Source organism: Calypte anna, chromosome 8, assembly GCF_003957555.1.
Source record: "Calypte anna isolate BGI_N300 chromosome 8, bCalAnn1_v1.p, whole genome shotgun sequence".
Classification (NCBI taxonomy): Eukaryota; Metazoa; Chordata; class Aves; order Apodiformes; family Trochilidae; genus Calypte; species Calypte anna.
The window spans coordinates 3,289,050-3,312,089 of NC_044254.1; the positions used below are offsets into that span (position 1 = coordinate 3,289,050).

Genomic DNA, 23,040 nt, shown 5'->3' on the forward strand with positions numbered 1-23,040 from the left:
ACCTGAAGAGGTCTTCCTGCTGGGGAAAAAGCTCTCTCTTCACAGGACACCTGGTCATAGACATACAGACCTGGCTCTGCTCTGCCACAGACCTCCCCAAATTTTCTTTTTATTTTTTGTAAGGCAGCACCAAGAAAATTTCTAAATAACACACACAAACCCCATCCAGCTCTCTAACCTTGCTTTTCCCTTTTGCAATGCAAAAAAAAAAAAAACCAAACCCCAAAGTAAAACCACCCTTTTCTTCCCCTAAACAACATGATTGCACCACTTAAAAACACCTTTAAAGAGTGCAGCTCTAAGGCCCCACATACAAAGCAGGGCTGCACGATGTCCTGCACAGACTGTGCACCTCCTTCCCAAGCCCATCCATGTGGATGGTCACCAGCTGAGAACTGGGAGCTGGTTCCATGTTATTTGTACAAAAAAACATCCAAGTCCAGTTCCTAGGAGAGCATTTAACTCTGAATAACAGCACTGAAAATGCTGGCATCATTTACAGCACTTGTAAATCACACATTGCCAGACAACTGATGAAACTCAGCTTCCAGAGAGATGTGTGCCACAACACCATAAATCCTTCTGTCTGAGTTATTGTATTTTTCTATCCTTGTGTTAAATGCAAATTATGCACAACTGAATTACAATATTGTACCTGAGCACCTACCACTTATATTGAAAGAGACTTTTTAAAGGTGCCTACAGAGCACTGCAAAAAAAAAGTCACTAAGATAGAGACAGTGGAATAGCATCAACCCCAGAAGTTAATAACAGGATCCTTCATTCTTTACCTTGTTTCTCTTTGATCAAATTCTTTATAATTCAAAACTCACATGATGAATAGCCACTGTTTTGTCATCTAGTGACTCATTTAATCCATATTTTAGTGCTCAAAATAAATCCAACTTCATCAGGGTGAAGTCCAGATCTTTGAAGACTAAACCCAGAACATCAATGCAAGAACTTGAAGCCAAAAAAATGCAAGGACAGAGAGGACATTTCTGGTTGGCCAAGGATTTGTGCAGAACAACACAGACAGAAGAGTTGTTCTTTCCACAGCTCCACCTTCTCCTACAGGATGGAAGTCACAACACCAACATGGAGAAGAATCCTTTTGGTGGCTATCACCTCTTTGGAAAACCAACAAATATTAAAATATATTGATATAAAACCCTAAAATGGCCATTTTTTTTTCCTTTTTCTTTCTTCTCTTCGCTAAAAGAGAAGCAGAGTCTTAAGTGCTCAGGTTTCCAAATACATCATGCCCAGGTTGCCAAGAAGGCCCAAGGCATCCCAGCTTATATCAGAGAATCCCAGTCAGTGGGATTGCTCCCCTGTGCTTGGCACTGGTGAGGCAGCACCTTGAATCCTGGGTCAGTTTTGGAGCCCTCACAACAAGAAGGACATTGAAAGGCTGGAGCATGTCCAGAGAAAGCCAACAGAGCTGGGGAAGGGTCTGGAGCCCAAGTCTTAGGAGGAGGAGCTGAGGGATCTGGGGGTGTTTAGCCTGGAGAAAAGGAGGCTGAGTGGAGAGCTTCTCACTCTCTCCAGCTCCTGAAAAAGTTGGAAGCAAGGGGTGGGGTGAGTTTCTTCTCTTCAGTAAAATCAACAAGACAGAAAGAAATGGTGTAAAGTTGTGCCAGGGGAGATGCAGATTGGGTATTAGAAGCTTCTTCACTGAAAGGGTTATTGAACAGAGAGCTGGCTGAATCACCATCCCTCCAGGTGTTTTAGGTACATGGAGTTTCAATACATCTGGAGCTTAGGGACACAGTTTAGCACCAGACTTGGCAGAGTTGGGTTAATGGTTGGACTTGATGATGTTAAAAGTCTTTTCCAACCAGAATGGTTCTGTGTTTCTGTGAAGCTTACAATCAGAAACAAAGAAAATGAGGACATTCTGCCAGGAAATAATTTCCCTTCAGGTTCTGATAAACAACTTGCTGTGATGTAACCCTCCCTCATCACATTCTTTTGCTGTCTGATAAAACCTGAGGCTTTCCTATTTATGGCACTGCCAATGCCAAAAGTGCTTTACTTGCAGCCTGCATGAGGAAGCTTGGTTTGAAACCTCCCATATCAGCTCCCAAGGAAACCAAGCAGCACGAGAAGCAATTTTGATATATAATTAGGTGAAATCAGCTTTATGTTACCAACACCACCCTGCTGCCTCCTTGCAGGAAGATTATGGGAATTATCAAATGCTTGCCAGGTTGGAAGAGACCCTCTCAAGTTCACAAAACATGGGGGAAGGAGAGAAATGCCATGGCATTTAAGGAAGAAGTTGCTTAGCAACTCTCTCTTTCTGACAGCTTGGTTGAGTGAAAGAAATTAAAAGTATAAGGGTGAAGGAATTAAGCAGAGAAACTCTGCTTTCTGCAAGGTCCTCAGCTAACCTGAATCACATCACTCAGATGGCTTTGCAGAGCTAAGTCACCTGGCCATGACATGGACACCAAGAAGTACCCAGTGAAGAAATAAAGCCAAAAAAACCTGGGGACAGAAGCCTTGCTCAACTCCAGGCTCTGTATTGAAGGGACACAGAGCAGCCATTTGCATTTCACCACCCAAATGCCAACAACTTCCCCCAAGCATCCCAAAAAAGTGACTTTCCAAGCAAGCACCCAAGATCAAACTTTATAGCCAAGCACAAACCCAGGAAAGGCAATTCCATGGGCATTTGCCAGCCCAGCCAGTGTGCAGAGACAGCACCAGCTGGAATGGAAGATGAGGAACTAAAGAAGGAGGGCTTGAGGGCTCTGAGAGGGGCAGAACTCAAAGGGAGGGCTCTGTTCCCTCCTGTTTCCTGCCCATACTCTAAATCAGGAAAGCCAACAGCTCCTCCTTTTTCTTTTCTTTCCTTTCCACTCCCTCCTGGCTGTGCTGCTGTTCTCCTGTGCTTCTTCACCACCTGCTCATCACAACCCATACCTATGGGATTGTATATATGTATTTGTATGTATTTGTATATATTTGTATATATTTGTGTGCTTTGCTAGTTTATCCCTTATGTTATTACCTTTCCCCTGCCTTAGTAAATCTGTATCCAATTATTTTCAGTTTCCAACTTAAAGTCTCAGGTCTATATTCCCCTTTTACCCTCCCTTTGTGGAGGGCTGGGGGGGAATACTGAGGAATTCTGTCCTCAGGTTTGTGGTCTGCCCAAACTGTTCATTTGTGACAAAGCTGTAGCCCTACCAGCTTGGTTTCTCCCCTTTTTTGGCAACAAAAGGTCTCAGGCAGCCTCTGGATCCAAATGACAAATGAAATATTAAACTAAAATGTGACAGGAAAAATTATATGGATGCTCATGTAACCTGGGGCTTAAATCTGAGCTAACCAACACCTTCACGTTTCCACTCTGAGCAAAGCCCTCCTGTGGCACACACAGATCTCCAAAGAGAGACTCAATAAAAGAAATCAATTTTTTGCTATTATTTGACACAGGAGATGAATCTGCATGTGACCAGTGCTTTTGAGTCTGTAACATAACTGATAAAGGTGTAATGGAATGTTAAACTTAACTGAAGGCTGCTTAAGTGTCTTATTAGAAAAAAATATTTCATTTTATGTAAGCCAAACTACAGACACAGGGAAGGACATCAACAGCTCTCCTATTCATGTATAAAGACTAAGCCTGGTATTCCAGTGCACAGCAGGCTTTTTCAAGAGGAAGGGAGCAGGTAATCCAATTTTTACATGTTAAAATCCACCAATTTTTTAATTTTCACCTGGCTCTCCTTGGTGGTTTGCAAATAAAAAGCAAGTCCAGGCTGGTGATCTTCCCCCCTCCCCCAAGGATTTCACTCCCTAAAAGAGGCCACGCACCCTCAGAATACAAATGACAGGGCATGGTACATCTGGGAATCACAACAAGGAGCTCTGGAACAGACAAGCAGATTGCTGGCAGGAACCTCACTTCCAGGATGAAGAAATTCTGCTTATTTTAGCAAACTGAACTAAAGAAATAAAAGAAATACATTACCCCAATTGCTTCTCACCTGCTGCCTGGCTGGTAGCTATTAGGGTATATTACAGGCAGTGTTTGCTGTGTAGAGAGTGCCCATTACACATTTTCCTACTCCCCAGTTTGCAAGAACACTAAATGTTTGGTTTACTCAAAATTTGCTAAGGAAAAAATAGTCCATTTCCATCTGTGCCAGCTCAAGGGAGAAGAGGGAAGCACTCTGAAATGATTTGGAAAATCACAGATCCATCAGCCTTACAAGTTGTTTGAAATCAGAATTAATCATAGTGTTTGAAAATTATGAGAGAAACATCTTAAATAATAAAAAAATTAATCAAGCTTCAGTCATGGAAGCCAATGTGCTCTGTTTCTTTGGCTAAAGAAGCAGTCACTGCTATTGGCATGTTCAAAAGATGAGGGACTTTGTTGCAGAACCCTGGTAAGTGGCTTGGAGGAACCTCAGAAAGTCACTTGGTCTGTCCCAGGGAGAGGAAGGAGAAGGGAACCTTCACAAGGGCAAGGTTACCTTCCAGAGGATTTCCTGAATGACAGCCCAAGGAAATGGCTCCTCCAGAAATGCTCAAGGAGAGCTGAGTGCTCCCTACATCCTTCCTGCCTGCACTCCATGAAGTGCTTATTAATTCTCTTCTACTCATATAGTCATAAACTTCAATAATGAAAAAAAAAAAAGCCAAAAACCCACCCCAAACCCCTACAACAGCATTCTGAGTTAAATACAGGGCTGGGCTAAACTACATCTCCACTAAAAGGTATCTAGGCAAGAGTGCTACATGATGGGTGGCACCAAACTGTGTGAATTAATCAAGAGTAGAGAAAGCCACAGAATCCCAATGGGCCAGAGAAAAGCCAGACAATTAAGCTGTCTGAGAGTAGAATAAAGTTATCTTGACAAACACAAGGTAACACAGATTAGAAGGAATAATGTACAACTGTGACCTGGGATTTACTGTAGACAGCTCAATGACAGCCTAGCATTAGGATTCAGCAAAAAAAGCCCTGCAAAAATGTGACAGAAAATAACAGGTAAAGGTATGACAGCACTGTAGCATTTTATTTATTGCCTTTGTTTCATTGTTTACCCTAGAAAGTTCAGCATCTGGAGTAAATAAATAAAAAAGAACTAAAACACTAAATCAAAACAGCAAAAGAGATTTAATTAGTACTGAGATTGAACAGCTATCTGGTATTTTTTGTGGTGATCAGGATCACCTCTTGCAATCATGCTCACACACACTTTGTTTATAGACATGAACACTGGACTGGCCTTACTACCAGAAGGTTTCCCCCTACACACTGTAATTCAGGAGGTCTCACGCTTGTTAAAAAGCCCTCTTGAAGGCACAGCAACATTTCACAGCAAGCTTCAGTCAGTGGAAAACATTTAGAAGAGCTGTCATGATGTGGCATAATAACATGCAAGGCAGTTCTTGGATGCTATGCCTGTCTCTTACATAATCTTTGCTGACAAACCCACAAGCACCTTCTTGCTGGCTGCTATTAGAAGACCCATGAGCTAAAACTCCTTCAATTTCTACAGGTCAGGGCACTTAACAAGATGAATTTTCCATGATTAGCATGAGAGATTCCATATGCAGATCCAGATGCACTCCTTAAGGGGGGGAAGAATTTGCATCCTTCAATAATAATGCAGTCCAGCTTATGCTAGACAGCTCCTTGCTAACATCCCCTCCCTGACAGTTCAACTCAGTGAATGCCAAGATTCCTATTCACAAATTGCCCAAATGATGTTTTCCCAGTAAACAGTCAGTGTACTTTCTATGAGGCTCATTTAAAATACCAGAGCAAGACAATCCTGATTCCTGTGCATTTACTCCCATTTCCCTAGACTCAAGGCACTTCTTCCCCCTTGGTCTCACACATTCAGCCCATACATTGTCACTTATGTCACAGTAAGAGTTAATGGCATTTCGTATTTTCAAGGATTATTCTGGACTGGCTTTTCAGCCTAGAAAAACTCTGGACCAAAACTCTAGACCACAGTCTAGCTTTGTTTTTTTTCCTTAGGCAATTTATTAAAAGTTCATTAGACAGAGGTAAAATCCAAGTCACCTGGACCTTCTCTCAACAACTTTGTGCTTGGTTCACAGACAAAAATCAGTATCTTCTGACTTCCCAAGATAAACTAGGCACAGCTAGCACAGGCTATGAATAAGGGACTGAGCTCTCTGGAAAGAATTTCTTCCTAATATCCAACCTAACCCTGCCCTGGCAGAGCTTAAGCCCATGGCCTCTTGTCTGACTGATCTCTGCCTGGGAGCAGAGCCCGACCCCCCCCTGGCTCCAACCTCCTTTCAGGGAGTTGGAGAGAGTGATGAGGTCTTCCCTGAGCCTCCTCTTCTCCAGCCTCAACACCCCCAGCTCCCTCAGCCTCTCCTCACAGGACTTGTGCTGGATCCCTTCACAGCCTCTTTGCTCTTCTCTGGACCTGCTCCAGCACCTCAATCTCCTTCCTGAGCTGAGGGGCCCAGAACTGGACACAGGACTCAAGCTGTGGCCTCACCAGGGCTGAGCACAGGGGCAAAATCCCTTCCCTGGACCTGTTGGCCACCAGCCCAGGATGCCATTGGCCTTCTTGGCCACTTGGGCACACTGCTGGCTCCTGTTCAGCTTCCTCTCAAGCCAAACTCCCACATCCCTTTCTGCCTGGCTGCTCTCAGCCACTCTGTGCCCAAACCATGTTTAAACCCACCTGAAATTCACTGTAGAAACCAGTGAGGAGAAGTGAGCCCATGAAGCAGGACTGGGAGCAGTGTTACCCTTACAGGACATTTCTCTCATGAAAACATGGTTATTCTGTGCATCCTTAATGACCCCAAAATTTGGCATGCGTAAACGGAAATCTCCACTAATCCCTAAGATCAAAGAGAAGCTTAAAACTTTATGGATTTGGCTATCCTTGGAATGGTTTTCCTACAGAGCTGTATTCATGTTGGACCCGTTCACTTACGAGACTTTTAAAATGCCATTGAAAAAACCAAAACAAAACAAAAGCACTCACTTTTTAAAAGAATTTTTATTTGAGGAACACAGCTGTAACTTCAACTACAGAGAGAGGGGTGCCTGAGTTGTGAAAAATAAACATGTAACAGGAAGGCAGACCAGAGACTGAATGCCCTGCACAGGCAATGCTCGACTGAAACTGTAATTAACAGTCTTCCCAAATTCCTGAAGCTGCCCCAAAAGCTGGGGTGTCCCAGCCCATTCAGGAATTGTGACGATGGAACATTTGGATTCCAGGCACAAGCAAGAAGTGTTCACTGCCAGCAGCAGAACAAAAGAAAGGAGGAAAATACTACAACTTTCTAACTTTTTCAAAAAAACAAAACATTCTGGAGCTCAGTATTTCCTCTAAACCAAACGCTCAGATAAGCAAAAGCCTCAGGTTTACTTGAAAACATTTGTCTTGAACTCTTGGAGGTTATAAAATTCAGAGAGTAGGCTAGAAACACAGCATATTAATCTATTTAATAGCTTCTTAAATATTTATTCAGCAGAGAAAACAGCAAGAAATACACAGAACTACTTTCAATTTTCACAAACTTCTAGAAAAAAAGGAAGTATGACCTAGAGTGCATATAAAGCCAGTACTGTAACACCTGATCAAGGACTACCTTAGTTTTCTTTCTCATCCAAAACTTCACTATGGCAGTGAATTAATATAAAAAAATACAAATACTTGCACACACTCTTCAACATCCCTGCTTAATATGACATCTCTATAGAGGTTTTTTCCCAAGAGCAGGGTTTTCATTCTTAGAAGTCAAACAAATGCTCAGTGAAGTGATGCTCCCTTGGGAAAACATTCAAATGAGGTCTCCTATTAAATTAAAAAGTTCATCTGTCTGCAGTTGTTTAACATGCACTTGAATTTCTTTAACAACAGGGCATCCTGTCAGTGTTCTAATACTGTTCAATTATTTTCTTGCTAAGAAATATCAGACCTCTGAACTGAAAGTTAACAATTTTTGACCAACAAAAGCAGTGCATGAATACATTTAGGACACCACTCACATCATTAATGACAACATTGCATTTATAAGTATTCTGCAAGCATGGAATTTGGTGAAGAAAAACGGCTGCAGGCTACAAAAGCATGCTTAAAAATGGATGTGATTGCAATTCAGCAATGTTAAAATCCAAGTGAGGAGAAAATCCCACCAAGATTAACTCTGTAGTCTGCCTTTTACTATTTTACAAATTATACAAGAATTTTCTTGCAAGGTGTTTCTGCTAAAAAGGAGGATCTGGCTCAGAGGAAGGTTTGTGCATCCTTGGTGGGACTCCTAAGGCAGTTTTGGCAAAGTCCTTTTTCAAGAATATGAGGATGCTTTCCCTGGAGAGAGGTAGGGAGAGGAGGGGAGACCTCCTGCTAGGTCCCTTCCTCATCCCCTCAGATATCTTTTTTAAGCCAATGAGTTCAGTTTCAGGGGCTGTAAGCAACCCTGGATGAAGATGCAGAATGTGCTTCCAGATCCCCATGACCTATCAGCCTGCACTGGGAATTCCTAAGGACAGGGAAGATCTGCTCTTCCAAGGGTCAGGAAGGGAAAGGCAGTGTAATTTTCATAGAGTCCAATCTGAACTCTGAGGGAAAAAACAGTATTGTTTCCAATTGGAAGGGAAAAAAGTCAATAAAGCAAATTAGCACTGCTTTGGTAGGCTTCCACTCACTAAAAAATATTCCCTTTTTATGTGGTTTTGTTTTTAGGACTGGAAGGAAGTTACTTTCTTAAAATGATAATTTAAAAAATACATTATATATATATTTATTTATATATATATATATATATACACTGTCACTAATAGCCTTTACTTTCAGCCACTTGTGAAAATCAGCATCTTGTAGAATCCAAATGCACTGGCAGTAAGAGAAGAGATTTCCTTTCAATACTGCAGACTGCAATTTGAGAAAGCACTGCCAGGCAGGACAGTGACAGCTGAAATTAAACAAGCACCTTCTCAAGCCCTGGTGCAGATGTGCAGAACAACACCCTACGTTTTGTGGTCCTCTGTCCCAGAAGGACCAACATTCAGACATTTCTTAAGAGAGTGACTGAGAACTGTGGGCAGTTGTTCAGCCTTTTAATGCTGTGAAGGTTGCATTCACACCCATCTGCAGAGAGAAGACCTCTGGTGTTTGCTTACTTGAAAGAAAGGGTTTCAGATGACAACAGAAGTGGCTGAAAATGGGAAGCAAGAATTTGTTGGGGAATAATTCAAATGTGAAACTGATACTTCAACATGCAAAGTAATTCCAGAATCAACAACAGACAAAACTCAAATGCTGGATCTATTGTAAAGCAGTGCAGAGAATAAATACATCTCTCTGCCAAACTGGGGTTGACTTTTGAATGCACTGTCTGCAAGTTTTGGATTTGCCTCTTTCTTAAATACCTGTTCTGCAAAGGATGTCTCTGCAAGATTAACACAAGAAGTCATTGTTTCAGTGTTTAGAAATGGGAAAAGTTGCTTCTTATTCAAGTTTTTCTGGAGTCCTCAGCACACAGAAAACAGCTTCTGCTCATCTGTAATATAGAGGATTTACTGTTATGTAAGCACACAGTGCTTCTTGTTACCAAAGAGGTAGCAGGGAGCTCTGACAAGCTCAAAAAAATCCTAGGCACAATTCACAGGGTTTCAGTTAAGGGAGGTGAAAGGAGGAGCTGAACTGTTTAATGCACCTTGTGTAAGTGAGGAGGAAGCTGCATGTGAGAGTACACAGGAGGAGCAAGGGAAAGGATCCCACTGTGCTGGACACTGTGTAAACATGGAGCAAGAGCAGCCTATTCCAAAAAGCCCATCATTACAGTCTAAAACAGAAGATAAATACAAGCACAAAGTCATAGAGAAGACAATTTGCAGTTTCTATTAAAACTAATTCTATTTCTACTGATCCCACCAGACAACTCAAAAATGGTTTGCTGATAAACATCAGGACTCCCATCACCCAGCCCTTATTAAAATCTGCTCCTTTCATGCACCAGGACTGGTTTTCAGAAGATGGAAGGTACCACAGTCCCCATTTTACACACCAGCAAGGAGACAACTGAACATAACTGCAGGTTCTAGCTGAAAGCAGATCAGCCCTCAGCCCTGTGACACACAGAATTGCCAGCAGCCTGGAAGCTGGTTTTATAAGAGCAGATCCAGTTGGGTGAGGTCTATGCTGCACGTCTGTAGCATCAGCAAAACCTTCCCTGCTCACAGACAAGATGGGTCCTCAGGCACAGCAAAGCTCCTGGCAGATGCAGTTTTATGGGGAAAAGGAGGGAAGCCTTTTTGTGGGAGTGTTATGGGGAAAAGGGAGATGCCAAGAGATCAGGATGGATTGTTTTAAATGGATGCTGTCAAAAAGACACACGGTGATGGGTGCTGTATGTAATAAACACAACTGGTAAGAGTCTAGACAGGCTTTCAGTGAGCAAATATCAAATTATATGGAACATGCTGGAGGGGATTTGCAGTCACTTCTAATTTTAAGGTTCTACCTGAAGTTTAAAAAAAATTGGCAGCAATACCCTCCCTGGCTCTTTCCCCAAGCAGATGCTGCTCATTTGCCTGGCTAGAGAAAGCAGATAAACCCCTGGTTTATCTTTTAACCCAGCTTTAAACCTGTAGTTTATAAATCCCTTTCAAATTTAGTCTCAATAGGTAAATTAAGTAAAGCTATGGATTTGGGTTATTTCCCCCTGAGGAAAAAGCATGTGAAGAGGGGAGAGTCCCTTTCCCCATATCATGTGGTCATCCTTCTCCATACTCACACCTACCCACAAAACTCAGTTGTGCCCAGCACTATCACTGTCTTGCCTGGTGCACACTGGGCTGGCTGCTTTTTAACCCTGAGAACAACATGAAAATATAGTTTCCCACTGCATTGTTCACAAACACTTTTGCTTAAACTATTAGAAGAGAAAGGTCCTGCCACAACCCTTCTGCTCTGTGAACACTTCACATAAAGCACATCTGAAACATCAATCCCTCATCATCTAATTCCAGAAATCTTTTGCAAGTATCAGTACCAGAGTTAAACTCCTCAGGAGCTCTCAAGGCACACCTTGGTTGGAAAGTTAACCAAAAGATCTGGGGTTCTGAAATGAAGGTTGGATCTCCACTCACCCACAACATGGGTGCAGATCATGCTGACCTCTGAAAACTTCAGAGGGGTGTCCAGAATTCTCTCAAGAAAACTCAAGGTGTAAGAACAAGGGATGCTTCCTCCTCCTTCCATGTGTTAAGAAAAATCACTGGGCTTTTCACCTGACACAAAGCCATCAGGTGGAACTCACCTGTCTCACAACAAGCCACCTCTTTGTGCCTGCACATCTATAATGCTCCAGCCATGGAACAAAGTCCAGAATGTGGAAGAAATCAAACACTACCCCTGCTTCTGCTTCTCGGTTCAACACACTCTGCTTCTTGGGTTAATTAACTCCAAAAAAATCTACTTTTTGCCCCCCTCTCCTTCTTAAGGCAAAATGTGAACAATGAAGATGTTAGCAGACCCATGTGGAAATTCTGGAATTGCTGCAGGGCCTTCTCTGAGGGAGAAATATTCCGTCAGTGAGTTTTTAACAATGGGAAACAGCAAAGCTGAATCCCACTAAGGAAAGTCAGCATTTAAAGCAACTGAAACTTTTCAATCCCCTTATCAGAACAGTACTGACCTGCTCCTTATCACAACAGTACAGCCAAAGGACTTCACACACACACACTTCAACCACAATACACTTGAGGCCTCGAAGTTAAACACATGCCAAGAGATTCTGGTGAAAGATGATCAAAACCACCAGGAAAAGCTTTTGGACCAGCAGGGAAATGCTACAAGTATGTCCATGGAGTCTGTTACCCACACTGGGCCAAAAGCAGCATCATGTGTTTATTTTATTAACACCAAGTTCATTTATATTAAGTATGTCTGATATTGCCATCATTCAACATCTGATGCCAATCTCCTGCTCTGGTCTCCTCCCCTCTTTTGGGCTTCCAGTAAAATTAGACCTTGAATTAAGCTTCCAGTAAAATAATTACAGTTGGCAGCTATTTTTCAACACTAATCTGGAAGCCAAGAAACCAAAGCAAAACAAAACAAAATCAAATCAGGCATTACTCAACTTTTCTCAGAAACAGCTTGCTCTGTAGTTCAAGTGTCTTCACTGGCAGCTGGTTTTGTTCCACCATTATTTCATATGCTTTCTGAAAAAAAACAAAAAAACACTGGCCAGAGAGATCACCAAATTTTCCTAAGCTACAATAGGGAAAAAAAAAGTATCTGAAGTCCTCCAAAACAAAAACAAACAAAAAAATCTGACAAAGAGAAAAAGCTTGGTCAAAAAAAATGGACAGTTTTTTGTGGATAAAACAATTTTAAAAAGGAAAAGGAAAGCAGAAAGTAACAACGACCTCATTCTTTTCTAAAGCACATCTTCTGCTGGCTACTGGGGGGAGGTTTTAGAGGCTTCCTTCATGGTCAGCTTGAGAAGAAAAGACTCCATCTCCTGGCCAGGAGGACAGCTGGAGAGGAAGATACTGAATTTACCTCCAAACTACTCAATCCTCTCCACAGCTGATGGTAAGGACAAGACACAAATCATTGCTCACAGTTTCTGCACAAAGCAGGAAAAACTTACTTGAATTCACACAATGCAAATCCTCAGTGAAACTTCCCAAATCACCACCTCCATCTGTACTGCCAGCTATTTTATTAGGGAAAGCTCCCTTGTAACTGGTTGGTAACCATTAAATCATGTTGCTCTTCATGTAAATACAGCTTTCTTTTGATAAAAAAAGAACTCCTTTTTGCAAACCCAGGGGAAATCCCTAACAAATAATTTCATGGCTTCCCATATGTTTCCCATATTCCCAAGGGTTCATTTCTTTTTGTTAGGAAATGTGTCTTATTTAGGCCATAGTGTGTTACTTTGATACATGCCAAACCACAGCCAAATACAACACCCCAATTCCTTCCATGCTGCTTCTAAAATACAAGCTGCCTGCATCACTGTGGAGATCTTTGGTAAATCTTCTGCACAGGACCAGAACACCATCCAAAGATGGAAGATATGCTGAGCAGCTTTACTTCAAAGCCTTTTGATTAAATACCCTCCTTTCTCACCTACTACTCTTAGGGTCTCACTGCTCCATCACAAGCTCTGAAGGTTCAGAGACACAAGCACCCAGAGCCCCGAATTCAGCTCTTGCTCGCTTGGAGACAAGCACATAAAACCACCATGCTCACAGTGAAGAAGCCTGGAGCAGGAACCCTGGATGACACTTCCCTTTAGGAAGGAACTGCTGTAATACCTAGACAACTAGACCACCTCTTCCAAGAGTTCTTGAGTTTTGTGCTTAAAGAAGAAGGGGCAGAGGGGCAGGGAGGGGGCTGGACCCAGGGGAGTGGATGAAGTCTTCCAGACAAAAAGTGAAAACAGATAAACAGAAAAAAATTAATGCAAGAGCTCCATCTAGGTTTACTTAGATCCTTGCTCAACTGCAGATCCTGTTCTCAGCATTTGCAAGATGCCCTCAAAACCTTCACAGTGGACTCATGAACCATGGTACTGATTTATGGTTTGATTCCCTGGAACATGAAGAGGCAAAGGACACCACTTGTTCTCAGCATCACACTGCTCTTGAAGAGGAAAAATGTTAACCTTGGATGGAAGAGTCAGAAGTCCACTTGTGCTGAGCAGCTGGAACTGCCACAAAAGGGCCACATGCAGCATCTGCTGAAGCAAGAGTGGCCCCAAACCCTTGAGATAGGCTCTGCAGCTCTAGAAAGGCCATAAAGCAGTGACAGGCTTTCCCTTCCCATGTTCTATTTTGCCAAATAATACAGTTCTTTTTGTCTAGCAATTCCACGGGGGAATATTATGAAAAGAAAGAAAAAAAATCACTCAATCAATTTGCACTTTATCTGGGGAATGAAACATGACCAAAAGAAGGAAAAAAGCAGCATTCATATGCAAAAACACAACACAGGAGCCAGAGTCCTTTGGTCAACTTCTAAGCCTCCTTCACCATCATCAATTTGCTGTGCATGCAGAGGATATGCTAATAAAACCTATTAGATAATTTAGTCCATATATACTGCATGGCTGTTTGCTAAAGCACATGATACCCAGCCAATATCATGGGGTTTCTTTCTACTTTATTGCATCACAAAAAACTGCAGAAAGAGGTCACAGAAAAATTCAACAAGAGAGAGAACTGCATTTTCAGAAGTGCTTTAAGTCCATTCACCTCTGGTTTATTTTTCTTGAGAAGCAAAGCTGCCGTCAAAAAGCCTTTTCCTTCTGGCACTGCCAACTCAGCTCTCACTTGATTCCCTCACTTTATCTCTCCTCTTTCCTGTTTTTGTATTCATTGCTACCTTCAGAGGACAATGAGTAGGGGTAGGGGGAAAACTGAGATGGGTTCCTTCAGCTTTGTGAACAGTTGCCTCAGGAAGCAGAGTATTTAACAAACACACTGAAATGCTGACCTTTAATTTTCAGGTCAGCAAGCCAAAGATGTGATGTAGGGAAAGGAAAGAATGATGTCCTGATCCCTGAGGCTTCAAAACCAACCATCTGGTCCAGCCAGAAAAAGAAACTCATACCTACCACTCCTTTCTTGTCCCAAACTCTTTTGAAAATCTAGGATGCTACACAACAAGTGAATAAAATCTGACTGCTAACATCTTTTCACCAACGTAACTCAAAATTGCCAAAGGACTCAAGATGCTCAGTTGCTCTTAAGTAATAGCTGAATGGGACACAGCATTTTGTAGGTGGCTCTCAGACCTCTGTCAGGCCTTTTTTTTTTTCCTCTCACATCCATAGTGAAGTGGATGGCTCAGTCTGCCAAAATAACAGAATAAAATCCCATCAAATGATGTGGGGTATGTTCTTAACTTTCTCCAGCTCCTTTTTGAGAGTCTTTGGCAAGGCTCTGGCAAATGCTCCCCCTGCAGAAATCAAGCAGTGATTTTGTCAGTAAAATAAATCTAGCAGTGCTTAAATATTCATTTATCTCTCCATTTATCTTCTTCTGCCACCAGTTTGCTCCCTCCTGCAGCTGACAAAGGGGAAAGGAAAGGTACTGAGGGCAATGCTCCTGAAGATGACCACAGGCTTGAATCTATACAATCTATACAATGTTTAGACTGCCACTCCCTCACTTCTAAAGGCTTTGGCAACAGCACCTTTTTTTGGCAACATATTTAAAAGGAGAGAAATGACAAGTTAAGGGTAAAGGAGGCTATGGTGCAAGAGGAGCCATCAGAAACCGAACCTAAGCCTGGTGCTTAGCACTGCCATGGTTCATCTGCACAATACCCACCTGCTCCCCTTCCTTCACATACTTGTCCCTGCTCCTTGAGCACAGGCATCATTGCAGCCCAACTAAATCTGAACATAAATCATTAATTCAGAACATACAAAAGGTACCAATCCTGGAAACAGGTCTGTCACCAAAACTCATTTCAGGGAGATCAGAGGACCCTGGGGCAGCTGGCCTGCACTGCAATTTGCTCTACTGTATCTTCATATGCACAGCTCTTAATGAAAAGCTACAAGAAGTATAATTATTGATACTGCAAAAACCTTCAGTTATCAGGTACACCTCATGCTGTGAGCACTTGCATCTTTGATAAGTTGCTTTTCAGAAGCATGAGCACAGCCACCCACTACTGACTCCAATGCCCAATCAAACACCACTTTCTATACTCCTTAGGGACATCCAATAGTTCCTGTGATGAAAAAAATAGAATTCTAATTAAGCACTAGACTCTCACTTATTTGACCATGCACCCGAAGGCAGGACTTCACAAATCCTAAGAAGATTTTTGCCTTATAATCTGAAAGCAAAGCACAGCCAGGCCTAGTGATAATGAAAACTGAGGAGGAGACTCTGAAGGCTGGCATGTGGTCACAGGCTGCACTGCTCTCATTTATCTTAAAAAACAGATGCTTTTCAGCTGGCAGAACAGTATAAACCCTTTATGTGGAGAGAGCTGCTGACCTGCTGTCATTATGTCCTCAGCTGAGGTAGGGATCTGAGGAGCAACACAACATAGTGTGTTGTTAATCTACTAGAAAAGTTAAATTTGGATTTAAAAACTAGCAATTTGATTGGCTGTGCAGGAAACGTGAGAAAAAATGCTACTTGCACATTTGGGGGAAGAAAAGTGCAACCTTAAAAAACAGATACTGTGTCAAAGTAAGTTAATTTTTCTGCTGGCTTAAAAAAGATTGAAAATAAGGGGGTTTACCAAAACAAATAATTAAGTGCATAAAGATGAAAAAGTTTTCCCACTAGCTAGCACCACAGACACTGAGTAAGAACACAGGAGGAACAAGTGCACCCACACACTGCTCAACATGTCACCATGTCACTGAGCCAGTCAGGCTCCTGATGGATGATAAACCATCATTCCTTGGAGACTGAAAAAATCCCAGCACTTCCTTCAGCACTTATCTGAGAGGAAGATGGGAAAACACTGTAAAAAAAATATGAGAGGCAACTCCCCCTTGCAAACCAACAAAGCAGTTGCTGCTTCTTACCAACAAGGAAAAGACTTTGCAGTTTCTCTGAGCTTTCACTCAGTGGTGAAATGAGTGCTGTGCAGAAGTGGTTTGCATTTTTATAACATTTCACATACAGAAAACCAAAGGACGAGTAGAACAAAAGAAGCTTCACCTCCTTAGCCCCCTGCTTTTATATGCATGGCAGAAATAGGCCTTTTGCTTGGGTTTTGTGGGCTTTTTTTGTTTGTGGTTTGGTTTGGTTTGCTTTTTGGTTTTGTTTTGTTTTTTAAGCTGTCATTATATCCCTCTGCTTTCCAGAACTGTTATTTTCCAGAAAGCTCAGTGGGGGATGCACAGAACCAAACCAAGAGGCAATTCCTTCTCCAGGAAGCCTGCAGTGGAATCTCTTGATCCTCCAAGCTCCTTCTGGTCAGACCCCAGAAGCTCAGACAAGGCTCTAGAGCTGACAACACAGAATTATTTTTAACAACTACACTGGGTTGCTAAGTCTCTCATATGCCCCAACCCATGCAAAAGGACTTTTTCCTCTTTGATTCAAAGTCTCTCTAAGGTTGAACCAAATCAAATACACCAAGTCAATATGGATTGACCATGGATCAATCTCAGGCTCTCCTGCCCATTCTCCTGTTCCCCACTCACCCCTGGTTGCCCCCCTACATCTCTTGAATTTTAAGAAGCCAAATTCTTGCCTGAAGTCATGCCTGTGCTTCCCAGAACAACACCTGAGCTTACCTGAGGCATCTTTGTGCCAACACAACACAATTAGTAATGTATCAAGGAGAAATTTAAAAAAAAGCAAACCAAAACAGGAAATGGTGTCAGCACTGGCAAGAGGAAGCTCCATAATTAAATACATTTTAATGACAAGTAAAGCTAACCAAGGAATTACTTTAAAAGGTGAGGATTTTTAAGTTCAAGGTTTTAGTATTTTACCTATTTAGTTGCTCTTGAAAATGTTAAACCAATAAAGAAGACTCCCAAGACACAACTATTTTACACTACCAAGGACTTTCCAGATATTTTGTAGATACACACACGAAATTCCCCACTCCAAACCAGCACTGAAGCCTTGGATCTGAGACTCCACCACAGCAGGCACTGTGCCCCATCTCCATCTCCTCTGCTTGCCTGCAAGACAGCTCCTGTTTTCCAGTGTTCTGCCAGCACTTTTCCTGTTCCATACACTCTGTGCCAACACAAGTGGCAACATGAAAGTACAGACATTGATGCTGCTTTGGGTTTTGTGCTGCACAATGCAAGGTGGACATAAAACAGAAATACAAATGATGCTCAAGCCTACAAAGCAGGCACGTTAGCAGTCCTAATAACTATAAAATAATAACTATAAAAACTATTGTGAGAGTCAATGCATTCCCACAGCCACTGCCCCCTCTTTCCCAACACTACCTCCAACCCTCTGCTTTGCCACCTCCTTATTTAATACATTTATGAACAGACACACTACTCCCACTCTACTATTTCTCCTCTTTTTGATACCAGCTCTGGATGGTAATGACCCAGAAACAACAAACCCTGGCTCTGTTCTTACCCCAAAATGCAGAGAGTTGGACTCCATGCAGTATGTCCTTTACTGCATCATGGTAGCCAACCATTACTCTTAACTTCTTTTTCTATATTAATTTTTAATCTGTGCTAAACCCAAGGTGTCTGCAGAAAGATTTCAGCTTACATGGTGGTCCTTCCACACATGTTTATAGCTTTAAAGGTAATTTAAAGCCACCAGACTCCTTCTACAATGGTGAACAGTATGAAAAACCACTGTGTGCCTCTAAACACACAGAAGCTAAATTCCAGACTTACTCAGCTGAACAGCAAAATTCTCCATGACATCAGCAGTAGCCAGTTTTGGCCCCAGGGTATTGAATGCAAGCACATACAGAGGCTAAATCTAATCTGCAATGATATTTACATAATTTTCCTATATGTAAACAAATTATGGTAGCCACAAGATTTGTCTGTACTTCTGTATTCCATGACCCATGAGTCAGAATTGCTTGTTTCTAGTTATTAGCAATATAAACTTGCAATCAGCACTGTTCCCACCCTGCAGAAGGGGGGAGACAACAACAAAAACACTACAAGGAAACAGCAATACATACCCCAGTCCCAGGACTGAACTGGGTGAGTTGGGACTTGTGATAGACAGTGACAGAAAATATTCTTCTTTGTGGCTATGAACTCAAAAACAGCATTTGAAAAGCAAATTTGTTATGAGAACAGAATGAAGCTACTGAGGTTCAAACTGATCTGAGAGATTTAGAAAAATAATCCAGATTTCACTCTATTTAAAAAAAAATTAAAATATACATATATAAAAACAAACATTTTGAAGCCAAGAAAAAGGGAGCTGATTTTCTGACAACAAGATACAGAGTCCTACCATGTTCCATGCCACAAAGATACCAGCACAGTTGCAAAGAGCCTGAATAGGAAATTCCAGTAGCAGCAGCTCCACAGCATCTCAGGAAAAAGAGCTGTGGTCTCTCACCTCCCACCCTATGGCACCATTCACACCACCATTCCATTTTTCTCCTATCCCAGCAATATCTGGAAGCACATACATTTTTTCCCCTTCTTACCACATGCTTTGAAGCTGATTTTCTGGTACATGCTTGTACTTCATGCTTCTAGTATTCTCTAAAACTTTCCTTGCAGGCACTCACTTCATCCAAGATTTTCTGGTACAGCTTTATAGCAAAGCAGCACCCAAGACAAGAACCAGGAGAACTGACAAAGGCAGCAGCACACACCACCACAGGTATACTAAATTTCCAGGAAAGTACAATGATTACAGCACTCAGACCAGTGTAATTTTCATCAAATTTAAATTTTTTCCCAGAGTAACTCCTGTGACTAACCAAACCAGATGTGCTGGCTGGGTATGAATGATGAACCAGAGACCTGCAACTCCTCCCACCACGAGGCATTACCTTGAGGGTGAAACTCACTCCCATCTCCTCTTTTCCATCTCTTCTTTGACACTCAAATCAAGATACAAAACCAGTCATGCAGTCCTTGGGTCTCCTCCAATGCTCATTTTTCCCCCTCATTGCCGAGCCCAGGTCAGTGTTCTCAGAGAAAGCAACTCTGCTTACACTTTGAAGAACCCTTGCAGATACTGAGGCTTACTCCTGGAGTTGGATATTGGCACCAAAAAAATCACAGAAGCAGAAGACTGAAAAGCTCACACACTACACTGTTTTTTTTTACACCCCACCACCCTCAGCTTTTTCAAAGCAACAAAACCATTTCAGGACAAAACACATTTCAGGCCCGTTCACACCATGTTGGAGGAGTTGGCAGCAGATAAAAAGAAGAATGGCAGATCAGAGAAGAGAGAAATAGGAAACCTGAAAGGCTGGAAAAGCACAGAGGTCACCCATTTACTCATTAGGGGAAAAACCCATCAGCAAACAGGACAGTACAATTCACCTGGTAACAACCACCAAAGAGAAACCAAGAAGACCTCAGGGCTACCTCCATTCCTACTTGTGGCTTTTACTCCTGAGGATATTCAGTGATGACCAAGATCAGGAGTGGAGCTGATCTCACAGGCTCAGAAAATCCACAGCAGACTTTCTGGGGATAGTTTCCTTGGCAGGGTTAATTCACCTGGGATCTTCCATCCCAACTTTGCCCCTCCCAAGCATCACATTAAAAGTAATCTCCTGCTTGTGAGAGACCATCTCAAGGAAGTGGCTCACACTGATCCTGGCCCAAACCAGCCTGTTATGTGCCTTTTCAATACATGCATTGATGCTAAGATGGCCCAGAAAAGAGCTGTTTCTTCTGCATTTTGGCTTAAGGCAAAAATATACAGGAACATAACAATTATCCTGGTATTTTCCCTCCACTAAAAAGAAAAGGGCTGTGATGGCAAGAAACAGCAAGTGGGTTCTTCATGTGCATTCCCAGGATTGCAGTTGCTCTTGGGAAAAGCAGAGGGGAAGACATGGAAGGAGGTACAACCATTAGGATGCTACCTTCCATTGCAGAACTTTAACACAGAATTATAGAATGGTGAGGGCTGAAAGGGACCTTAAAGATCATCCAGTTCCAACCCCTCTACGTATCTATCTGCATGGGCAGGGACACTTCCCACTGCATCAAGTGCTGCTCAAGGCCCCATTGGAACTGCCCTTAAACACTTCCAGGGATGGGGCAGCCACAACTTCCCTGGGCAACCTCTTCCAGCATCTCACCACCCTCACAGGAAAGAATTTTTTCCTAATATCTAACCTAAATTTTCCCTCTCCCAGTTCTAAACCATTGCCCCTTGTCCTCTTGCTACACACCAGTGCAAAAATCCTTATCCCAGATTTCTTGTAACCCCCTTCAGGTACTGGAAAATCACTACAGGGTCACCTCAGAACCTCCTCTTCTCCAGGCTGAACAACCCCAATCCCTCAGCCTGGCTTCCCAGGGAGCTGCTCAGCCCTCTGAGCATTTCAGTGGCTCTGCTCTGGACACCTTCCAGGAGCTCTGTGTCCTTCTGATGTTGGGGACTCCAGAACTGGACACACAACTCCAGGGGAGTCTCACAAGAGCAGAGCAGAGCAGAGCAGAGCAGAGGGGGAGAATCCCCTCCCTCTCCCTGCTCTCTGTGCTGCTTTGGATGCAGCCCAGCACAGTTGGTTTCTGGGCTGGAATCACAAACTGATGCCTCATCTTGAGCTTCTGCTCCACCATCACCCCCAAGTCCTTCTCCTCAGGGTTGTCTTCAATCCCTTCTCCTCCCAACCTGTATTTTTGCATGGGATTGCCCTGACCCAGGCACAGAACCTTGCACTTGGCTTTGCTGAACATGATGCAGTTTGCATGAAATCCACTTTTCAAGCCTGTCAAGGTCCTGCTGGATGGCAACTCCAGCATCTGGACTGCACCACACAGTTTGGTGTCACCAGCAGAGTTGCTGAGGGTACACTCTATTCTACTGCCGATGTCACCAACAAAGATGTTAAATAGCACCAGTCTGAGTACCAACCCTTGAGGAACCCCACTTGTCACATATCTCCATCTAGGGACTAAGCTATTTATCACAACTCTTTGTGTGTGCCCATCCAGCCAGTTCCTTATCCATTGGGTGGTCCATCCACTGAATCCATATTGCTCCATTTTAGAGACCAACATGGTAGTATCATTCCTAGATCAGAAATTGAGTGCTTTATTTCAAAACAAGGCATTTAGACTGGCATTTTTTGCATCTTGGGGTATGGTTTAGAGAGGGGGCAGGAGAGGAGAGCCAGCAGTAAAACAACCACTTGCCTTATTTCTCATTAACCATAATAAGTGGAGCAAAGAAAATCCTCCCTGTGTACTGCAAACCAGCATAAACCCCAGAAAAACCAAAAGTCACTGACACCTCCAGCACTTAATGCACATTCTAGGAGAATGTCACCACCTTCTCTGTAGTCTCCTCTGGTCCTGTGTTGCTGCCCAACCTGTTCTGCCTACAAACCAAGTCCAGTGAAGGGCCTGGAAGGGTTTGGACTAATTTTTCACCCAGCAGCAGGAGCACTACGTGCTGATTCTGCCACATTTGCCTCACTTCAACTTCAGCACCCTCAGAAGACCAAACCCCAGAGGTTTTGCTCACCCAATATTCCCTGACTCAACAAGAACACCATCCAAATCTTGAGGCTGGCGTCTATCTGCAAGAACAGGATCTGTCCTGGGCCAGGAATCAAAGCATGGGGGAGGAGAGGCTCCAGGTTTGTTTACACCCTCTGCAGAGGATGGGTGGGAAGGGAGCTGGGGGGAAGTAAGCAGGCAAAGACAGCACAGCACATCCTTAACCACCATTTTCCAAGCGGATGAATCAGCGCCGGGTGGATGGGTGTTTACTGTTGACACAGCCCTGCCATAAATCCCATCCTCCTGGAGCAACAAGGAAGTTGCAGGGCTTGACTGAGTCATCCTCCATCCTGACACCATCCAGGAGCAGAGCCATGTACATCCCCGGGATTTGGGCTGTGCCTGGGGCCCAAAAATAGCTCTTAAGTCAAATCCCGCAGCCATTGCTCACAGCTGAAACACTTGATTTACACTCAGCAAAAATCCGTGGATGTTTTTGTCCCTGCTAAGAGTAACCAGGACTTAAATTATTTGCTAAACAAAGGAGTCTGACTACAAGAGTTACATCAAGTATGCAATGTTTACTGACCCACACAGAAGCTAATAATTTGCACTTTATGGAACCACTGTGCATACACAACCCATCTTAATGACCAGCAACATGCTGTACAAAATATTAATTGAAAACCAGTCACCAGCACTGTTATTTGTGTTATACCTGACTTGCAAACCTTGTTAAATTGTGGCATTACATTTCTAATAACTTTCTGGAAAGCTGTTCACTTGAAGAGCCTTTTTTTAAGGCATGAGCTCAGAAAACACCACGCGTGTGGGCGAAGTACATGACAGCTACTGGGAGCCTGTGGGAGAGGCCAGGCAAAAAAACCCTGTGACAAAGATGTCAGCTGG

At 42.8% G+C, this 23,040-nt stretch overlaps 1 protein-coding gene across 2 annotated transcripts in view; it reads right to left on the reverse strand.

Moving 5' to 3' along the window:
• C8H1orf21 (chromosome 8 C1orf21 homolog) overlaps positions 1-23,040 on the reverse strand; it is a 72,895-nt gene that overhangs the window by 42,585 nt on the left and 7,270 nt on the right. The window contains exon 2 of one of the 2 annotated variants that reach the window (XM_030455232.1): positions 12,122-12,202. The exons of the other annotated variant lie outside the window; for it this stretch is intronic. The gene's annotated coding sequence lies outside the window, so the exon portion shown is untranslated. The remainder of the gene's footprint in view (positions 1-12,121; positions 12,203-23,040) is intronic. 2 annotated transcript variants of the gene reach the window in all.